This window comes from Dasypus novemcinctus, chromosome 21 (genome assembly GCF_030445035.2).
Source record: "Dasypus novemcinctus isolate mDasNov1 chromosome 21, mDasNov1.1.hap2, whole genome shotgun sequence".
NCBI lineage: Eukaryota > Metazoa > Chordata > Mammalia > Cingulata > Dasypodidae > Dasypus > Dasypus novemcinctus.
The window spans coordinates 13,802,584-13,822,667 of record NC_080693.1 but is presented as its reverse complement, the minus strand read 5'-3'; positions in this window follow the sequence as shown (position 1 = coordinate 13,822,667).

Below are 20,084 nucleotides of genomic sequence, written 5' to 3'. Positions count from 1 at the left end.
CCCACCTCGTGCGGCCTCTGAAATGTCTGTTTCACAGAACAATTGGTGTATTAGTCAGGGTTCTCTAGGGAAACAGAATCAACAGGAGACATCTGTCGATAGTATGCGGTTCTTTAAGAGTCTCACGCAGCCATGGGGATGCACAAGTCCAGGTTCTGCAGGCAGGGGCTGCGATTAAAATCCAGTGGAGGTCGTCGACAATTTCTGGGAGATGCTGGCTGTCCAAAGACGAGCTGGGAAATTCTCCCTGAATGCTGGAATCACTTCCCCTTTTAAGGCATTCAACTGATTGGGTTAAGCATCACTCATTGCTGATGGCAATCTCCCTGACTGATGCAATTGTAATCAGCTATCTAGGATTTACCACTGCAGTAAAGTCAATGGTGACTAACGTCCATAAATGCCCTTGTATTACAGTTAGGCCAGGGCTTGCTTGACCAACTGTGCCGACTGGGCACAATTACCTGGCCGATTGACACAAGAGCTTAACCATCACAATGGGGAATTACCATTTTGTCGACACCGTCAAGGTTTGCAAACGTCTAGGTCAGCAACAAAGTGACAGGTGAGGGGACTTCAAAGTCAAGGCGGATGAGCACACTCTCCCCTCTGTAGATGACAGAGATGGGGACATGGAAAGGGCGAGGGGAGACGAGGGCAGACGACCGAGCCCCTGGAAACTGCACCTCATGTTCTGGTTTGGGTGGGTCTGCTTGGGGAGCTGTGGCGAAAATTTTGTCTTGCTTGAAGTTCCTGGAGAGGGGCGGAGAACGGCTCAGTCTGAGGTTTACAAATTAGCATGCTTTGTTCCAGGGCCTTCAGTTAGATCCGAGTCTCTGGAACATGGAGGCCTGGCCCAAGAATCCCAGGAGAGAGGAATTGTGCCTTTGGGTGGAACTGTCTTTAATTGGCCTTTTCCTAATTTCTGGTTTTTCGCAGCCTGATAATCACCCAGCACCAAATCAGAACTGGTGAACAGCCCAGTTCAGAGTCTTGCTGCCGGAGGGTTCCTGGAATAAATCGACGGGCATGCAGTTTCACCCTTCCTTACAACAAATCCGGAAAATGAATGCGAGCAGATGGCTCGGCAGCTGGGGCCTTTCTTTTGGACAAGGCAGGTGGGAAAGGAACAGGCCACGGTTTTCTCCGGCCGGTCATCGTCGGGATGGAGGTGATGTGGGGCCATGCTTTGAACCTTTATTTTTTTTCCCCCGTACTGTTTCCTTCCTGGTTGTAGCTGGGATGGCAGATACCCAAAGTGGGAGAAAGGAAAACAGAAACCATTTGGAGCCTATAATAGGTGACGCTGCCTGGCCAGTAAGATGGGTGTGATGGTTTGAATTCACTTATTCAAGAAGTATTTGTTAAGCCCAGAAAAGACTGTTCTTGAGCTACTCCGTTCCTGTGGGTGCGGGGCCCTTTGATTGCATTAAATTCAGTTGAGGGACCTCTGATTAGATCTCTTGATGAGAAGACTTCGGGGCTTTGGGATGGGCTGCGTCAGTGAGGCAGGACTCAGGTGGGGTCTCCACCCTCTCGCTGGGTCTGATAGAAACTGAGAACACTTAGAGCGAGAAGAGACACGGAGAAAGGGGCGTCTGCCGTTTTGACCTGCCTTGTGAGAGGACTCCAGGGTCAGCTACAGCTGCAGAAAGACAGAAGCCCCGAGAGGCTCAAGGAGGCGAGGCCCAGCTGAGCTCGAGGAGAAAGTAGGGAGAGACCTGTGGACCCACCGCCTTGCCTCCCCGCCTGGCAGGGCTCCCGGATCACCAGCAGCAGCCTCGGGCGGGAAAGCCTCGCTGATGGTGCCTTGATCTGCACGTTTCGTGGCCTCAGAACTGTAAGATTTTCCGCTAATATAAAAGACAACCCATTTCTGTTACTTTGCATCAGCAGCTTTTGGCAAACTAAGACAGTGTGGGACAGGAAGAAGAGAGAAAAAATGATTAGGACTCCGTTCTTCTCCCACTGATATTTGCAGGGAAACAGCCGGGGAGATACGTGCTTGGGGGCGGGGGGCACGCGAGCTGGGGGGCGAGGATCTGCCGCGTAAAGGGACAGGAGGACGGGGCCCTGGGCTTCTGGACGGCTTGCTGGGGGCACTCCAGGCAGAAGGAAGAGCTGCAAGGAGGACAAGCAGCTGACTTCTGGGGTTCCAGTTGCCCAGGAAATGACAGTGGGAGTGAAATAAGGAAGAAGTCACTTCTTGGGAAACATGCATGACAATGAACACATGGCTCAGGGGAATGCAGATTAGCACGGTGAGATATCTTCCTTCACAAACTAAATGGGCGAAAGATAAGAAATCTGACAATGGGGTGGCTGGGCAACGGATTGGATCAGCAGGAAGGCACACCCGCCAGTTGGTCTGCATGTAAAATGTTGTAAGGACTTTGGAGACTACCAGAGCATTGTCTCTCCCTGTCACCAGCAATTCCATTTCCAGCTGCACGTGTGCTTCGAGCTCTGTATATCAGGACAGCCAACCCTGGAATCAACCCAGTGTTCACTTGCAGACGAATGGGTGGCTCCATCAAGGTTTATTTGTGGAATACTATGCAGCCAGGAAAATGGAGCAAGACTGCTCACCCCAAAGAGATCCTGGGCTGACTCTCTGCTGCAGAAGTTGTGTTGTGAGTCCAGCCCTAAACCAATCAGTTTGACCAGGGGAATGGGCTGTGGTTATTGCTTAAGCCACGCAGGGGTCCCCTCTGAGGCCAAGAGTTGGGTCAGTTCCACCCAAACCATGCGGCCGAGGGTGGGAGAAGTGGTTCCCCAAAGGAAATGTGCGATGCCCCCGAGGTCAATGCCGGTACCTTCGCAGACCCCCTCGAGTCACTTTCAGCGTGTCCTGTGGACCGTCCCCTACTTCTCAGTGCTTTGCTGCTTCGGCTTCCTGCAGGCCCTCAGCAGCCAAGGGGAGGGCCCTGGGGATTTGTGTCCCCGTGCCCCCCTGCCCCAGGGTGGCCTGTGACCGGTGCCTGACCACCGAGGTGCAGCTCCCAGCCCTAGAGCTCCCCGCAGGGGCGAGGCTGAGGTCCCGGCCTTGGCTTCTTCGCCTTCCTTGTTCTGCCGTTTCCACTCCTTTATCCGGTTTCTCCCGGGAAGATTGGTGTCTTTTTTTTTTTTTTTTTTTCCAAATTCTACTCAATTTATTCATTTTTAAAAAAATATTACATTCAAAAAATATGAGGTCCCCATTCGCCCCCACCACTCCCCCCACAGTAACACTCCCCCCGTCATCATGTCATATCCGTTGCATCTGGTGAGCACATCTCCGGGCATCGCTGCACCCCATGTCCCGTGTTCCACACCATAGCCCACACTTTCCCACATTCCATCCAGTGGGCCATGGGAGGACATACAATGCCCGGCAATTGTCCCTGCAGCACCACCCAGGACAACTCCAAGTCCCAAAAATGCCTCCACATCTCTTCTCTTCCTCCCATTCCCCGCACCCAGCAGCCACCAAGATTGGTGTCTTTGACTCTGCATCCGTTTCTAGGAGAATCTGACCTGAGACAGGTACCATTTTATCAAAAGGTGAAAGATACTGAGTGGCAAACGCAGCCAGAGGCGTACTGGAGAGAACCGGGTTTTATCAGCTTGGGTACTTGGTCAAACCTCTCTGGACTTGAGCTCCCTCATCTGAAAACAAAAGATCAGACCAGGCCGTTTCCAGAAGGAGCAACTATGAAAGGCAAGAAATCACAGAGACGTGTGCTTAGCATCACGAGCAGTCAAAAAATGCAAATTAAAACACTTTCCTCCTCTCAGACCCGCGTGAGTCAGAGAGGACGTCAGGCCCAGTGCGGGGTGCTCTGCTCCACTACCGAGAGTAAAGAGGTCGAGAACAACCTGTGCTCAGCCTGGGCCCAGCCCCTGGGACCCCCGCACCACCCTCTCCAAGTACCCACAGGGTTCCGAGGACCCCCATTTGAGCCACTGAATTAGGCGGCCTCCAAGGCCCCTTCTCTTTTTGACGTGCTGGGATTCTAATAATACCTCTTCTATTCAACGTGGCTGAAAGGAAAAAAGATGAAAATGTGTCACTGGGACATTCAAAACCTGGTGAACAATCATCATGCTTTAAATAAAGAGTAAGAGTCCAGTGGCTCCTGATTTAGCATTGACAAATAAATAAACTGCTGCCCCCAAAAGAAAGTTTTTGTGTGGGCAACACTCCAGCCTCCGTGAATGTGGTTTTGACCCAAAGTCTAGACGCTCAAGTTCGGCAGCCTGCAACAGCAGCCCTGCACCACCATCCCCCGCACACACACGTTTTATTTTATTTTTTGTCTGTCTCTCCCCATTAGAACAAAAGTTCCCCAGGGCAGCAATTTGGGGATATTTTGTCACTGCCATGTCTCCAGGACATAGTAGATGCTTAACAAATACTTGTTGGATAAGTGAATGAACAAGTGAACAAATGAACAAATGAACAAATGAACGAACAAACAAGGGCGCGTGGGGTTGATCAATCAGACTTCGTGCAAGCAGGCACCAGCAAACAGCTCTTCGCCACATCGACATTGAGACCAGAGCTCGGAAGCTTCCCCTCCTCTCCACCTGGCCGTTAGCTTCCTCGAAATAGGATTCCCGGGGGTTGGAGTTGTCCTGGGTGGTGCTGCAGGGACAGTTACCGTACAATGTATGTCCTCCCATGGCCCACTGGGTGGACTGTGGGAGAGTGTGGGCTATGATGTGGCCCATTGACCATGAGGTGCAGCGGTGCTCAGAGATGTATTCACCAAGTGCAGTGAATGTCTCATGATGATGGAGGAGGTTGTGGTTATGGGGGAAGGAGTGGGATGAGGGGGGTGGGGGGTATATGGGGACTTCATATTTTTTTAATGTAATGTTAAAAAAATAAATAAAGACAAAAATAAATAAATAAATAGGATCACCGCCACCGTCTGGCAGTCTCTTCATCAGCGAGCCAGCGCCTCCTTGGGCCCCCGCCAACGGACCCGGGAGTAAGCCCCGCCTTCCTCAGGCCAGTGGTAAATGTGAAAGTCTCCGAAGTGTGTCTTGGAGAATCTACCCCATGGGCGAAGGTGGGAGGACTGCCTGGAGGAGGAAGGTCTCCATAGCGAGTGAGGAGCAAAGAGAAAAGAACAGTCTCCTGGGAGAAAGGAGGAAGGTGGAAAAGAAGAGGCAGGGCAGGAATGCCTGAGAACTCCTTGGAGAAGGGGTGGCAACCAGGGAAAGTACAAGATCAGCCTGGAGTGCCTTGTACCGGAAAGTAAGGAAGACGGTGTGTGGTTGAAAGGACGCTGGCCTCAAGGCGCTCCCAAAGGTCCACGCTGGAACAGTTTGAGCAACACATCAAGATGTAAAATACTATGGGATTTCAACTCATAGACTGAAACGAACATCCATGAGTCCATACTGACACGAAGAAATGATTGGATAAATAGATGGAGGAAAAGGCACAAATTTTCCTTACTTAATATATGCAGAAGGAAGGAAGGAAAAATACTCACCATTGCTACAGGCAAGATCCAGTGATGATGCTAAAATCAGTGGAGGAAAGCGTAAGGAAAAATGGGATATGCATGGTCATAAAGTACTCTCCCCAAATATTTAGTCGGTGGTGAAACCCAAATAAATCTGTAGTTAATAGTATCTTAACAATGTTCATTTCTTAATTTTGGTCATTGTACCATGGTTATATGTAAGATGTTAGTATTAGGCAAAGCTGGGTGAGGAGTATATGAAAACTCTCTGTACCAGCTTTGCAACTCTTCAATAAAGCTAAAAGTGTTTCAAGACAAAAAGTTTAAAAATATATTTTTAAGTGCCCAGGATGCTTGGGCAGTAGAGACGTGCGAGCAGGGTTCCAAGACAGCAGAGGGAAGCCACCGCAGGGACTGGAAGAGGGGTTTGCCTGACCCAGGCTGCTCGGGTTGCAAGCAACAGAAACCTCCAGACCGCCCGGGCCAAAAGAGGACTTGAGGGGACGCCGTGGGTGGAGGTGCATCTCTGCCCCTTGGTAGCCTGGACGGGACAGCCGCTTGGGGTGAGAATGTGGGTGTGTCTGTCGAGGTGTGTCTTCTCCCTCTCTCTTCGTATCTCTCCCTGCCTCTCTGTGTTCCCCTGTCCCTCGGGGTCTCTCCTTGTGTCTCCTGTGTTCCTCCTTCTTCTCCCAGCCTCTCTGTGTTGGTTCCTCTGATCATCCCCGTCCGTCTGCGTATCTCACCGTGGCTCCGTGGCTCTCCCCGCCCGCCACCCTGGTTCTTTCTCTGACCCCCTGTCTGTCTTCTGTGTCTTTTCCTGTCCCTCCTCCACTCTCTCCCAGTCTCTGCTTCTCCCGCTGCGTCTCTGTGTCCCTCCCGTGACCTCTTTCTATTCACCCACCATCCCCCTTCCTCCTCACACACCAACGTGGGCAAACATGGCGGCCCGACCACACTCGGGGGACAGGGCCACAGAGAAGAGCCCCAGGGTCACGCTCGGTCCCAAGTTCCCCAGAGGCAAAATCAGGCCCAGGCTTGGCCAAGTGTTCACCCCCAGCTCAATCAGAGATGACAGTGGGGGACAGGGACATGGGGCACAAATCAAATCTGAACCCCAGGACTTATAGCTGGGAGGGAGATTATGATAGCAGGGGGTTCAGCAGGGCGGGCCCGCTCAATGCTGTAGTGTGAAAACAATTAATCTAGCAATAAAGTAAAAAACCAGGGGATGGGAAAGAGTAGAAAACAGTCGTTTAGTCATTGCATTAGTTTCTTACTGCTGCTATAACAAAGTACCACAAATGTAGTGGTTTAAAATGATACTAATGGTCACAGATAGAAGAAATAGAGGTAGAGGTAGAGACAGAGGTAGAAAGAGAAGTGATAGAGATAGAGGTAAATATCTTTTGCGAGACATTGTTCAGCCAGCTGTATTGATCGCCGGCCAAGGTCAAACGTTTTGCATACAAAATGGCTGCCCCACCTCCAGGCTTTCATCACCATTCCAGTAAGGAAGGTAAAGGAAGAAAGAAGAGGGCACCTCTGTTAGAAAAGGATCTCCTTAGCAGATGTCCACGTGGGTCTTGTTGACCAGAACTGTGTCTAACAACGACCCCTGGTTGCCAAGGAGCCGGGAAGGCAATTATGTTAGCAGGCAACTCTGAGGGCCTGAGCAATAGCAGATTGTTGGGGGGAAAAGAGAAGAATGGGGACTGGGTGAGGGTACCAAAATCATATAACTCCATAGTCTGAGTGCTTGTACCCCCTACGAAAGGGCATATGAGCCTACTAGCTCTGCATGTGCACACACGACCCAAATAGCAAGGGAAGAGAAGGTGCTTTCTGCTTTGGACAAAACACCGTGAGACCATGTATTACCAGAGGTAGAGTCGATTTTATTTGTTGTCTTAGTCCTAGGAACTAGCACTCAATAAATATTTGCCCATAAAGAAAACCAGCTTTCCCCACACATTAATCTAGGCCACTAGAAATTAGTATGTTAACCAATTCAGTGGAAGCAAATACCCATAGGGCTTGTTTTCCAAAGAAAAGGCTATAGAGTAGCCCAATTACAGCCCGCTGAAGCTGTTGTGAGGCGTGAAGCCTGCCGGCCTTGATGGATAGGCAGTGCCCCCTCCTGCTGTGCTTTAAAAGGTGGTCACAAATGCTGGGGAATAAAAGGAAAAGTTGTGTGAAAAAAAAAAACCCATTAAACTAAATAATACCTACTTCCCCAGCGTTTGTGGGGCCTCCTTTGGGTTTCCTTCCAAACAAAGCCTGAAATCAGCTCCTGGGTGCAAGTGTTGACTTGGGAGTTGATGCCGGGAAGGGAATGGAAAGTGAGGAAGGGAGAAGAGCCAAGAGAAGGTGAGTTCCTGAGCTGCGCAAGAGCCCTGAGCAACTGGGGCTCCCTCCTGCTGGGACCTCTGAGAACTGTGCCTCTGGAGAACGGGGAGACCCGAGCATTTATCCACGCACTTCTAGTTCCTCAAGGCTGAGGGTCACCCCCAGGACATCACCAGTCCTGAACGTCTGCATTGTTCCTGCCTGGGGATGGGGTGGGTGGGACAGTTTGCTGAAGAAAAGAAGGAAGACACAAGCACCACGCTATGTGCTGTTGCTGTTATCTCTTGCTGCAAATCATAACACCCCAAAACCAGTGATGTAAAAGAGGAACACTTGATCTGTTACTCTCTCTCATGCCTCTGGGGGTGGCCTGGGCTCAGGTCCCACTCAGGGTCTCTCCTGTGGTGAGAATCAAACAGAGGCTGGCGCTGGAGGACCTCAGAGGCTTCCTCGCTCATGCGTCTGATGCTGACGCTGGTCTGGACGAGGCCAGAACGCCGCTGTGTGGCCTCCTCGTGTGGCCTGAGCTTCCTCACAAGATGGCAGCAGGACTCCAAGGATGAGTGTCCCATGAGAGCCACACAGAAGCTGCCTTGTGACCTAGTCTTGGAAGTCATTTGGCATTGCTTCTCCCAGGGTCACCATGTACCAGATTCAAGGGCTGGGACAGTAGACCCCGCCTCTTCGTGGAGGGACACGTTGTGAGAAGAGCATGCTGCTGCAGTTTGGAAAATGTGATCTGCCCCATGTGGGAACCTGACCATGTGCTCATGTGCCATGGCAGGTGGGCTCAAGCAGGATGAGGAGATTTGGGTGGGATATTGAATTCCTGTCGTGTTTGTGTGGGAATGCATCCAAACTCCCTGCTCTATCCTGGGTGAATTCCCATGTTGTTTTTATTACCATAGCTTTATAGCATGTCTTTGAGTCCATAAGTACTTGCTGAGCATGTGAATGAACATGGGTGGGTGGGGCATGAATTAGGAATCGAGATCTGGATTCTGGATAGACAAGGCAACAGGATTCAGGGAAAGACGGTGTTCTAGTTTGCTAAAGCTACTCAAAGCAGATACCACAAAATGGATTGGCTTTTACAATGGGAATTTATTATCTTACAAGCTTACAGTTCTGAGGTTGTGAAAAATGTCCGAATCAAGAAGGTACCTTCTTCCCAAAGACTGGTTACCAACTATCCTGCTCTCCACGGCAAGGCACATGGCAGCATCGACTGGTCTCTACCTTCTCCTCTGGTTTTCATTGCTTCCAGCCTCTTGCTTGTGTGGTTTTCTCACTTTTGTCTGAATTTTATTTTCTTATAAAGGACTCCAGTAGGACGATTGAGACCCACCTCGAGTGAGGGGTTCACCTCTTAAGTTAGCATCCTACTCATCAAAAGAGCCTGCCCACAACGGTCCACACCCACAGGAGTGCAGTAACTTTAAGAACATACTTTTGGACTTCTGAGAATATAGCAGATTAGAGAAGAAGAGGAATCACTTCTTTCCTAGAAAAAACAGTGAGAGGACTGGCTGAGACTTTCTGGAGGACTGCTGGACACCAGGGGGAGGTGAGACACAACCCAGAAGAGAGAAGCGAAGGAAAGGAGCCTCAGCCGGCTGGGGAAAAGTCCTGTGAGTAAAGCCAGAGAAGCAGCAGCTGCAGCCATCCCCTCACCCTTCGAGCAAACAGCAGTCTGGCCTGCAGCAGCCGTGGAATGCAGTGGGTGCAGACAGAGGGGGTTGCAGGGGTCTTCTTCCCCAAGAAAGGGGAGAGAAGGGACACAGCCAACAGCAAATTCATACTTTGGGCAGCAAACTTGGTCTGCGCGTTGGCGAGGTCTCATGCTTCCAGGCTGCGTGGGCCTGTGACAGCGTTTGCACTGAGAGCTGGCAGGGAGCTGAAGATAATTTGTCTCCTCAGACACCCTGCCTGCTGCCCGGGGCTGGTTGCTGAGGACACAGAGGGAGGCAGGGCGCTGCCAGTCAAGGGAGGAGAGCAGCTTCTGATAGAGTTAGTTGGTGAGGCTGGCCACGCCCCGAGGACGTGGCTTCTGCCCCACCCACCACAGAGGTACCCTGACCGCATCCCCCACTAGCACCCGGGGTCTGAGCTGAGAGTCTGTCGGAGAGCACCATCTGTTAGCAGACCAGAAAGTGCATGAAGATGGAAAAATAATAATAAATAAATAAAAGAGGCCATCAGGTGCCTTTACTGTCCCCCTCTCCAAGGCCCCTGGAAACTGGCCTGCACCCCATTACTGGGTCCTTGGTTTGAGCAGTTAAATAAGGACAATCCTAAACAAGTTGAATCAAGAGTCAAAGAACAATAGTAACACATAGCTACTTAACCATAAATCCCTAGGAAAGAACATCAGAAAAAACTAAACATCATAATCAGATGCCTAGTCATCAGCAAAAAATTACAAGCCATACTAAGAAAAAGGAAGAGATGACTCAGAGAAAGGAAGAAATCAAAGCTCCAGATGAGACACGGGACTTGAAACAACCAACCAGTGAGGTTTATACAAACCTCCGAAATCAAACTATGGAGTTGAAGGACAACATGGCTAGAGCCAAACAGCATTAAGAAGATATTGGATGAGCACGAAGAAAAACTTGAAATCTTGGATAGAAAAACAACAAATCCTATGGGAATGAAAGATCTAATTGGTGAGACTAGAAATTCAATAGATGGGAAACGGATTTGGCTCAACTAATAGAGCATCCACCTACCACATGGAAGGTCCAGGGTTCAAACCCTGGGCCTCCTGACCCATGTTGTGAGCTGGCCCCATGCAATGCTGATGCACGCAAGGAGTGCCCTGCCACGCAGGGGTGTCCCCCGCGTAGGGGAGCCCCACGCGCAAGGAGTGTACCCCGTAAGGAGAGCTGCCCAGTGCGAAAAAAGTGCAACCTGCTCAGGAGTGGTGCCGCACACATGGAGAGCTGATGCAGCAAGATGACGCAACAACAAAAAGACAGATTCCCAGTGCCACTGACAAGAATACAAGTGGACACAGAAAAACACACAGCAAATGAACACAGAGAGCAGACAATGGGGGTGGGGGAAGGGGAGAGAAATAAAAATAAATAAATCTTTAAAAAAAAGAAATTCAATAAAGGGAAGCAGCTGTGGCTCAATCAGTTGGGCTCCTGTCTACCATATGGGAGGCCCTGGGTTTGCGTCCTGGGGCCTCCTTGTGAAGGCAAAAGCCGGCCCCGGCCCATGAAGAGCTGAGGGCCCGTGCTTACGGAGAGCTGGCGCAGCAAGATAACACAACAAAGGGAGACAAGCAGACACAGAAGAATGCGCAGTGAATGGACACAGAGAGCAGACAGCAGACAGCAAGCGAGCCACAAGGTGGAGGAAATAAATAAATAAATAAATAAATAAGAAATTCAATAGAGGCACACAACACCAGATTTGAAATTGTGGAAGAAAGAACAAGCGACATAGCGGACAGAACAGTTGAAATTGAAAAGAGGGAAGAACAGAAAGAGAAAAGGATGGGGAAAAATTGAGCAGGGGCTCAGGGAGTCGAATGATAGCACACGCACACGAGCATATGTGTTATGGAAGTTCCAGAAGGAAAAGAGAAGGGAAAGGGGCAGAATGAGTATTTGAGGAAATAAAGGCTGAAAATTTCCCAACTCTCATGGAAGACATGAATATATGTGTCCAGGAATCAGAATTTACTCCAATTAGAATAACTCCTAATAGACTTAATCCATGACACATAATATGCAGAATGCCAAGTGTCAAAAATAAAGAGAAAATTCTGAAAACAGCAAGGGAAAAGTGAAATACCACTTACCGGGAACATCCAATAAGACTTAGTGCAGATTCCTCTTCAGAAACGATTGAGGTGAGAAGACGGTGGCATGATACAATTAGGATACTGAAAGAGGAGAAACTGCCAGCTGAGAAATCTTTATCCAGCAAAACTGTCCTTCAGATATGAAGGTGAGTGTAACATCTTCACAAACAAACAGAAACTAAGAAAGTTCATAAAGAAGAACCCACCTTTGCAGGAAATATTAAAGGAAGCCTTAGAGCTTGAAAGAAAAACACAAGAGAGAGAGGCTTGGTAACCAAAAAGGTAAAAAGATGGACAAAATTAAGATATGACATATGAAAGCCAAAAGATAAGATGGCTGAAGTAAGTAATGTCTTTAGAGTAATAACGTTGAATGTTAATGGACCAAACTCCCCAATCAAAAGACACAGGCTAACAGAATGGATAAGAAAGCATAAGCCCTCCATATGTTGTCTGCAGGAGACCTACCTTATACCTAAGGATGGAAATAGAATGAAAGTGAAAGGGTGGAAAAAGATATTTCGCGATCTTAGTTACCAAAAGAGAGCAGGGGTACCTATACTGGTATCAGACAAAACAGACTTTAAATGTGAGAAGTGATAACAGATGCAGAAGGCCATTATATAGTGATATATATAAAGGGATTAGTCACCAGGAAGAGCAATAGTCATAAATATCTATGCACCTAACCAGGATGCCCCAAAACACTAGAGGCAAACTCTGGCAAAACCGAAAGGAGAAATAGTTGGCTCTACAACACGTCACTCACATTAACAGACATTACAACTCGGCAGAAGATCAACAAGGAAACAGAGAACTTGAACAATATGATAAACCAGCTGGACCTGACAGACATATACAGAGCACTGTACCCCAGATCAGCAAGTTATACATTCTTATCAAGTGCTCATGGATCTTTCTCCAGGATAGGCCATATGTTTGGCCATAACACAGCTCCCAATAAATTTAAGAAGATTGAAATTATACAAAACACCTTCTCTGATCATAGTGGAATGAAACTGGAAATCAATAATAAGGGGGAAAGCAGGAAATTCACAAATATATGGAGGTTAAACAACATACTCCTAAACAATCAATGGGTGAAAGAAGAAATTATAAGAGAAATTAGTAGATATCTTCAGATGAATGAAAACAAGAATACAACATATCAAAACTTATGGGATGCAGTGAAGGCAAGGCTGAAGGGAAATTTATAGCCCTAAATGCCTATATTAAAACAGAAGAATAAAATAAACAAAAACAAACAAACAAATAAAAAACACAGAATAATGAGCTAAAATCAAAGACCTAACTGACCAACTGGAGAATCTAGAAAAAGAACAGCACACCAATCCCAAAGCAAGCATAAAGAAAAAAAATATAACAAAGATTAGAGCAGAAATAAATGAAATTGAGAACAACAACAACAAAAACAATAAAATAAAATAAATCAACACCACCAAAAGCTGGTTCTTTGAAGAAATCAATAAAATCAACAAACCCTTAGCAAGACTAACAAAGAAAAAAGAGAGAAGATATAAATAAATAAAATCAGGAACAAAAAGAGGGACATTATGAAAGACTCCACAGAAATAAAAAGGTTCATAAGAGGATATGATGAGAAACTGTATGCTAACAAACTAGACAACCTAGATGAAATGGACAAATTCCTAGAAATGCACAAACAAGCTACACTGACTCTACAAGTGATACAGGAACTCAACAACAAACCAATCACAAGTGAAAATACAGAATGAGTCATTAAAGTCTTCCAACAAAGATTAAGTCCAGGACCAGATGGCTTCACAGGTGAAGAAGAGGGAAAATAACCCAACATGTTTTATGAAGCCAACATCACTCAAATACCAAAGCAAGGTAAAGATACTAGAAGAAAAGAAAATTACAGGCCAATCTCTCTAATGAATAGAAATGAAAAATTCTCAGCAAAATACTTGCAAATTGGATCCAACAGCATATTAAAATAATTATATACCACGATCAAGTGGGTTTTATTCCTGGTATGCACAAAAGTTCAATGTAAGAAAATCAATTAATGTAATGTTTCACATTAACAAATTGAAGGGAAAAAATACATCATCATCTTGATTGTTGCAGAAAAAGCTTTGGACAAAATCTAGCATCCTTTCTTGATAACTCTTCAAAAGATAGGTATAGAAGGAAAGTTCCTCAACATAATAAAGGGCATATATGAAAATCCCACTGCCAACATTGTACTCAACGGGGGAGAGATTGAAAGCTTTCCCTTTAAGATCAGGAACAAGACAAGGACGTGTAGTGCCACCACTGTTATTCAACATTGTGCTAGAAGTTCTAGCTAGAGCTATCAGGCAAGAAAAAGAAATAAAAGCATCCAAATTGAAAAAAGAGGAAGTTAAACTCTCACAATTTGCAGATGACATGATTCTATATTTAGAAAAATCCCAAAATATCTAAAACAAATCTAATAGAGCAAATAAAGGAGTTCAGCAAACTGGCAGGACATTATATCAACACGCACAAAGCAGTAGCATTTCTATACACTAGTAATGAGCAAGGTGAGGAGGAAACAAGAAAAAAAATTTCATTTATAGTAGCAACGAAAAGCCTCAAATATGTAGGAATTAATTTAACCAAGAATGTAAAGGATCTGTATTCAGAAACCTACAAAACACTGTTAAAAGAAATCAAAGAAGACCTAAATAAATGGAGAGACGTGTTCATGGATTAGAAGACTAAACCTCATGAAGATGTAAATTCTACCCAAACTGATTTATAGATCCAATGCAATACCAATCAAAATTCCAAAAGCCTGGGGAGTAGATGTGGCTCGAGCAGTTGAGGTCCTGGTTTCGGTTAGCAGTGCCTTCTAAAGAAAACAAACTGAGCAGGCAATGAGCAGACAGTGAGCAAAACCAATGAGCAAACAAGAAGAGGAAAAAAAAAACAAGCAAAGAGCGAAAGCAATGAGCAAGACAACAAGCAAAAGCAATGAGCAAGACAACGAGCAGACAACAAGTAAAAAACAAACGAGCAGGGAGCAGATGTGACCCAAGCAAATGAGTGCTTACCTCCCACATGGGAGGTCCGAAGTTCCATTCACAGTGCCTCCTAAAGAAAAAACTAACAGACAATGAGCAAAAACCAACAAGCAAACAATGAGCAAAAACAACAAACAAACAGACAAGGAAGCCATCTCTGGGGGGGAAAAACCTTCTAAAAAAATTCCAACAGCCTACTTTACAGAAATAGAAAAGTCAATGGCCAAATTTATTTGGAAGGGAAAGGGATCCCAAATAGCAGAAAAAAATGCGTAAAGGCCCACCCTTCCTGACCTTGAAGTGTATTATAAAGCTACAGCAGTCAAAACAGAACGGTATTGGCATAAAGACAGGCACATCCATCAAAGGAATTGAATTGAGAGTTCAGAAATAGACCCTCACTTCTGTGGTCATCTGATTTTCAAAAATCCTACCCAGTCCACTTTCTGGGACAGAGCAGTCTCTTCAACAAATGGTGTTAGGACAACTGGATATCTATAACCGAAAGAATGAAACAGGACCCCTATCTCACTCCCTATACAAGAATCAACTCAAAATGGGCCAAAGACCTAAACATAAAATCCAGGACCATAAAACTCCTAGAAGAGAATGTAGGGAAACATCTTCAAAACCCTGTAGTAGGTGGGGGTCTCTTAATCCTTACACTCAAAGCACAAGCAGCAAAAGAAAAAAAATAGATAGATGGGACCTCCTCGAAGTTAAACACTTCTGCATCTCAAAGGACTTTGTGAAGAGGATAAAAAGGCAGCCTACTCAATGGGAGAAAATATTTGGAAATCACACATCCGACAAGAATCTAACATCCATGAGCTATAAAGCGATCTACAATGCATAATAAAAACATAAATGAACTGATTAAAAAATGGGCAAGGATCTGAATACACATTTTTCTAAATACAAAAAATACAACTGGTGAAAAAACACATGAAGAAAGGTTTTCAACATCACTGGATGTTAGGGAAATGCAAATCAAAGCTAGAATGTGATATCATTTCACACCTACTGGAATGGCCACTATTACCAGAACAGAAAACTGCACACGTTGGAGAGGCTGTGAAGAGATAGGGATCTGAGTCACTCACTGATGTTGGGAATGTAGAATGGTACAGCCACTGTGGAAGTCTGGCGATTCTTAAGGAATTAGACACAGATCTGCCATGGGACCTGGCAATAGCACTATGGGTACATACCCAGAAGAACTGAGAGCAGGGACACGAAGACATCTGCTCACCAGTGCTCACAGCAGCGTTACTCACGATCGCCAAGAGATGGAAACAACCCAGGTGTCCACCAGCCAAAGAACGGCTAAACAAACTGTGGTGAACATACACAAAGGAATATTATTCAGCTGTGTGAAGAAATGAAGGCATGAAGCACATGACAATGTGGATGAACCTGGAGGACATTAAATTGAGTGACGCGAGCCAGGTACAAAGGACAAACATTGTGTGACCTTGCCATCATGAACTAAGTAAAATGAGCAAACTCACAGAGTTAATAGCTGGAACATAAGTCACCAAAGAAGAGAATGTGGTTAGAGGATGGAAAGCTGTGGTTTAATCTGTGCAGAACTGGTAAAAAGTTGCTTGCAAATGAATAGAAATGGTGAACGCAGATCCTAGGATTTGTAATTAGTAGTGCTAACCTATGGGTATGATAGTGGTTTGGTTGGTTTTGTTTTGGATTAATGAAAATGCGCTAATATGAATGAAACGATGAATGCACAACTCTGGTTATACCAAATGCCATTGATTGTACACTTTAGATAAATGATATGGTTTATGAACAAAAAAAATGGGGTGGGTTTGGAGAAAAGTGCAACAAATATAAGATATGGGCTGTAAGTTCGCAGTAATAACTTGACCGTGCTCTTTTATAATCCACACGTTTCACAGCACTGTAAGGCATTTTTGGTGGAGCGATGTATGGAAGCCCTGTGTGATGTCATACATGTTTGTTTTTCAAGTTCACAACTTTCACTATACACTTATTGTTTACGTATGTTCACGTATGAATGATACACTTCAATAAACTGCTTTTGAAATGAAAAAAAAAAAAAAGAACCTGCTTTCCTGGGGTCCACAGAGCTTCGCACCGTCACAGATGGGGGCCTGAGAGCAGGAGGGGTGTGCCGTACCCCGCCTCGGCCACCACCCCCGGCTGGCCCGGGGGCCTGAGCCCCTTGCAGCACGCGGGAGCTCAGCGCCCCGTTCACGCCTGTGCACCTCCAGGGCCCCAGGCCTCTGGCGGGCTCGTCTTGGGGTCAGGACCCCCGTTGGGAGGCCTCGGTGGTCACGAGACACACACCCCCAGGAAACCGAGGCTCATTAGCCCCTGACCAGTGACAGCAACCACGGAGGGGGCAGGAGACGCTGCCCCCTGCTCGGGCACCCTGCTCGGAGCCAGACAGATTCGAACCCTGGAACTCTCCCAGGAAGCCTGGAATTCCCAGGACGATCCCTGCCCACTTTCCAGACGAGGAGGCGGCGGCGCTGCCTGAGGTCAGCAGGAAGGGAGGGTGAGTTCCAGTGCCCTTTGTTCCCTTTATTTGTTTTTAAGCCAATCGACTTTATTGATCCATATTAATAAAGTGTAAATCCATCCGAAGGGCACAATCGATGGTATTTGGTATAATCACACAGTTGTGCGTTCATCCTTTCAATCGTTACTGGAGCGTTTTCATTATTCCAATAATAACAATAATAATAAACAGACAAAAAACCTCGTCACCTCTCAGTGGCTCCGTGCTTCCCCCGCCGTACACAGCTGCTCTTCTGTTCCCATCTCTCTGGTTTATTTGTATTTATATATTGTAAAAAGTCTCGTATTTGCATTATCAGCCATTTTCATATTTCACATGAGGTTTCATTATCTTACAGTCCCGTGTAACAGTTCTTAGCTTTCCTTCTGGTAATATACATGACCTTAGATTTTCCTTTCAACCTCTGTCCTAGCCAGAGAGCAGCTCCGTGGTTACAAACGCCGTGTGGGCTCTCGCCATCGCTATCCATTTCAAAGATTTAAGAACAACATTTACACCAATTCTGCACAGATTAACCCTCAACTTTCCACTCTCTGCTCTCATTCTATTTTCTGGTGATCTATATTCTAATTTTTAACTCCATGAGTTTACACAACGTATTTAGTTCGTAGTAGCACAATCCTACAGTGTTTGTCCTTTGGTGTCTGGCTCGCTTCACTCAACGCAATCTCCTCCAGGTTCATCCGTGTTGTCACACACTTCATGACTTCATTTCTTCCTACCGCTGCATAATATTCTGTCGTGTGACTACAGCACGGTTTGTTTAGCCATTCATCCGTGGATGGTGCCAGAGCGAATTCATTTCCTCCGTTTTGCACTTTCCCTCAATTTGCAAGAGCCTCCCAGTTCCCAATAAAACAGAAGATGTGCCCGTCTGTTGGTTATTTCCCCAAGCCCCCCCAGAGACCCTGGGGGGGGAGCAGGGAGGACACTTCCCCAGCAGGGGACGGGGAGGCGCCCCCCCCTCCCACCACACCTTGTTGATTTTCCACCCGCACCTGTTTGCCAGCTATTTCAGGAAAGCCTTTTCCATCCGGCGCCCGGGGAGGTGGATCCCGGCTCTGTTTGTTTTGCTTTTCCTTTCTTTCTTCCCCCAAGATGTGTTTGGCAACAGCACTGGAGCCCTGTAATCCTCTCCTCCGCGTTGACCGGGCACAGCCTGTCCCTGCGGACACCAAAGGTCACCAGACACTGGGGCTGGCTCAGCTCTGAGCCAGGGCCTGCTGGCACCGGCAGGGAGCCACGTCAGGGCCCGGCAAGGCGCCCTCGGGCAGTGCCAGCCCCTGTCGGCGGGAGGTGGCCAGGGGCTGCCCGGGCCGGGGTGGTCTCCGCTTCGGGCAGTGTCGCCTGCTGCGCTCCGCGCGCCGTTCCACGTGAAGGGACAGTCCTAGGTGCAGGAGGGGTCGGCAGCCCGGGGGCTCCGTCCCACCACCTCGCTGGCCAGGACAGGCTCCTGCCCCTGCCCGCCTCGCGCGGGCCCACGTGGGCGAGCGCCAGACCAGCTCGCCCGGCTCCTAAGCCACCCGGCTGCGAGGACGCGGCGGCGCGGCAGTTCGCCCATGGTGGCGCGTCCCTGGTGGAGGACGGAAACCGGCCTGGGGGGGCCCAGCGCTGGGGGAGGCCGACGGGCCATATGCCGGCCTGGCCTCCTCCCCCCGCCCTCCCCGGCGCACCCCACCTGCCCCTCCTGAACCCAGATTCCCCGCTGCTCGCTCGGCCCGCCCAGCCCGGGCTCTGCGGCAGGAGCTGGGGCCCAGTGAGCACCCCCGGGCCTGGCCTCCGCCCGCCTCGCCAGCCGGGACGCGCTCGCCGTCCGGGAAAGGCCTTTGCCTCCGGGCCACCCCGGGCGCTGGCTCGCCCCGCTGCCGTGCCTGAGGCTGTCAGCGGAGCCCCGAGCCTTCTCCTTCCAGCGTGGCTCGGAACCGGAACCGGACCCCGCAGGCAGCGGGAGGGCGGTGGGGAGGCGCGACGGAAAGACCCCTTAGGGGCCGCGCCCTTGACCCAGGCGCCCAGCTCTGCCTCCGCCAGCTCCTGCCCCGCAGCGACCCCTGCCCCTCTTTCCCACAGGGAAACTGAGGCTCAGAGCGGTGGATGGGACATCTGCCAGGGTGCCCTCCCGTGGGACGTGCTTGTGTGACGCTGTGTTAGTCAGCCAGGGGGGCGCTGGTGCAAAGACCAGGAATGGGTTGGTTTTTATAAAGGGTATTCATTTGGGGCAGGAGCTTACAGATACCAGGCCATAAAGTATAAGTTACTTCCCTCACCAAAGTCTATTTCCACGTGTTGCAGCAAGATGGCTGCCGACGTCTGCGAGGGCTCAGGCTTCCTGGGTTCCTCCCTTCCTGGGTCTTGCTTCTCTCTAGGTTCAAGGTTCCTAGAGGGCTTGCTTCTTCCTGGGCTCAGGGCTCCTCTCTTCCCGGGGCTGGCTTCTCTTTCCTCTGTGTGCTGACTTCCTGGGCTCCAGCTTAAGTCTTCAGCATCAAACTCCAACATCAAAACTCCAACATCAGAACCCGCACCTCTGCCCTTTGCCACGCCTTTTATCTGTGAATCTCCACCCACCGAGGGGTGGGGACTCAACGCCCTAATGACGTGGCCCAAGCAAAGCTCTAATCATAACCTAATCACACAGACCAGATGACAAACATAATCCAGTCTCTATTTTTGGAATTCATAACCATGTCAAACTGCTACAGACGTCACCTCCCCTCCCCTGCCCTAGTCCCCAGGGGTCTGGACTTTCTCAGGGCAGGGGACTGGGGTTAGGAAACCACACCTGTCCAGGCCTGGGTCTCCTGCTGCCAGCCTCCCAGACTTCAGGCATGTTCTGCAGCCTCTCGGACCCTTAGTCTCCTACTCTG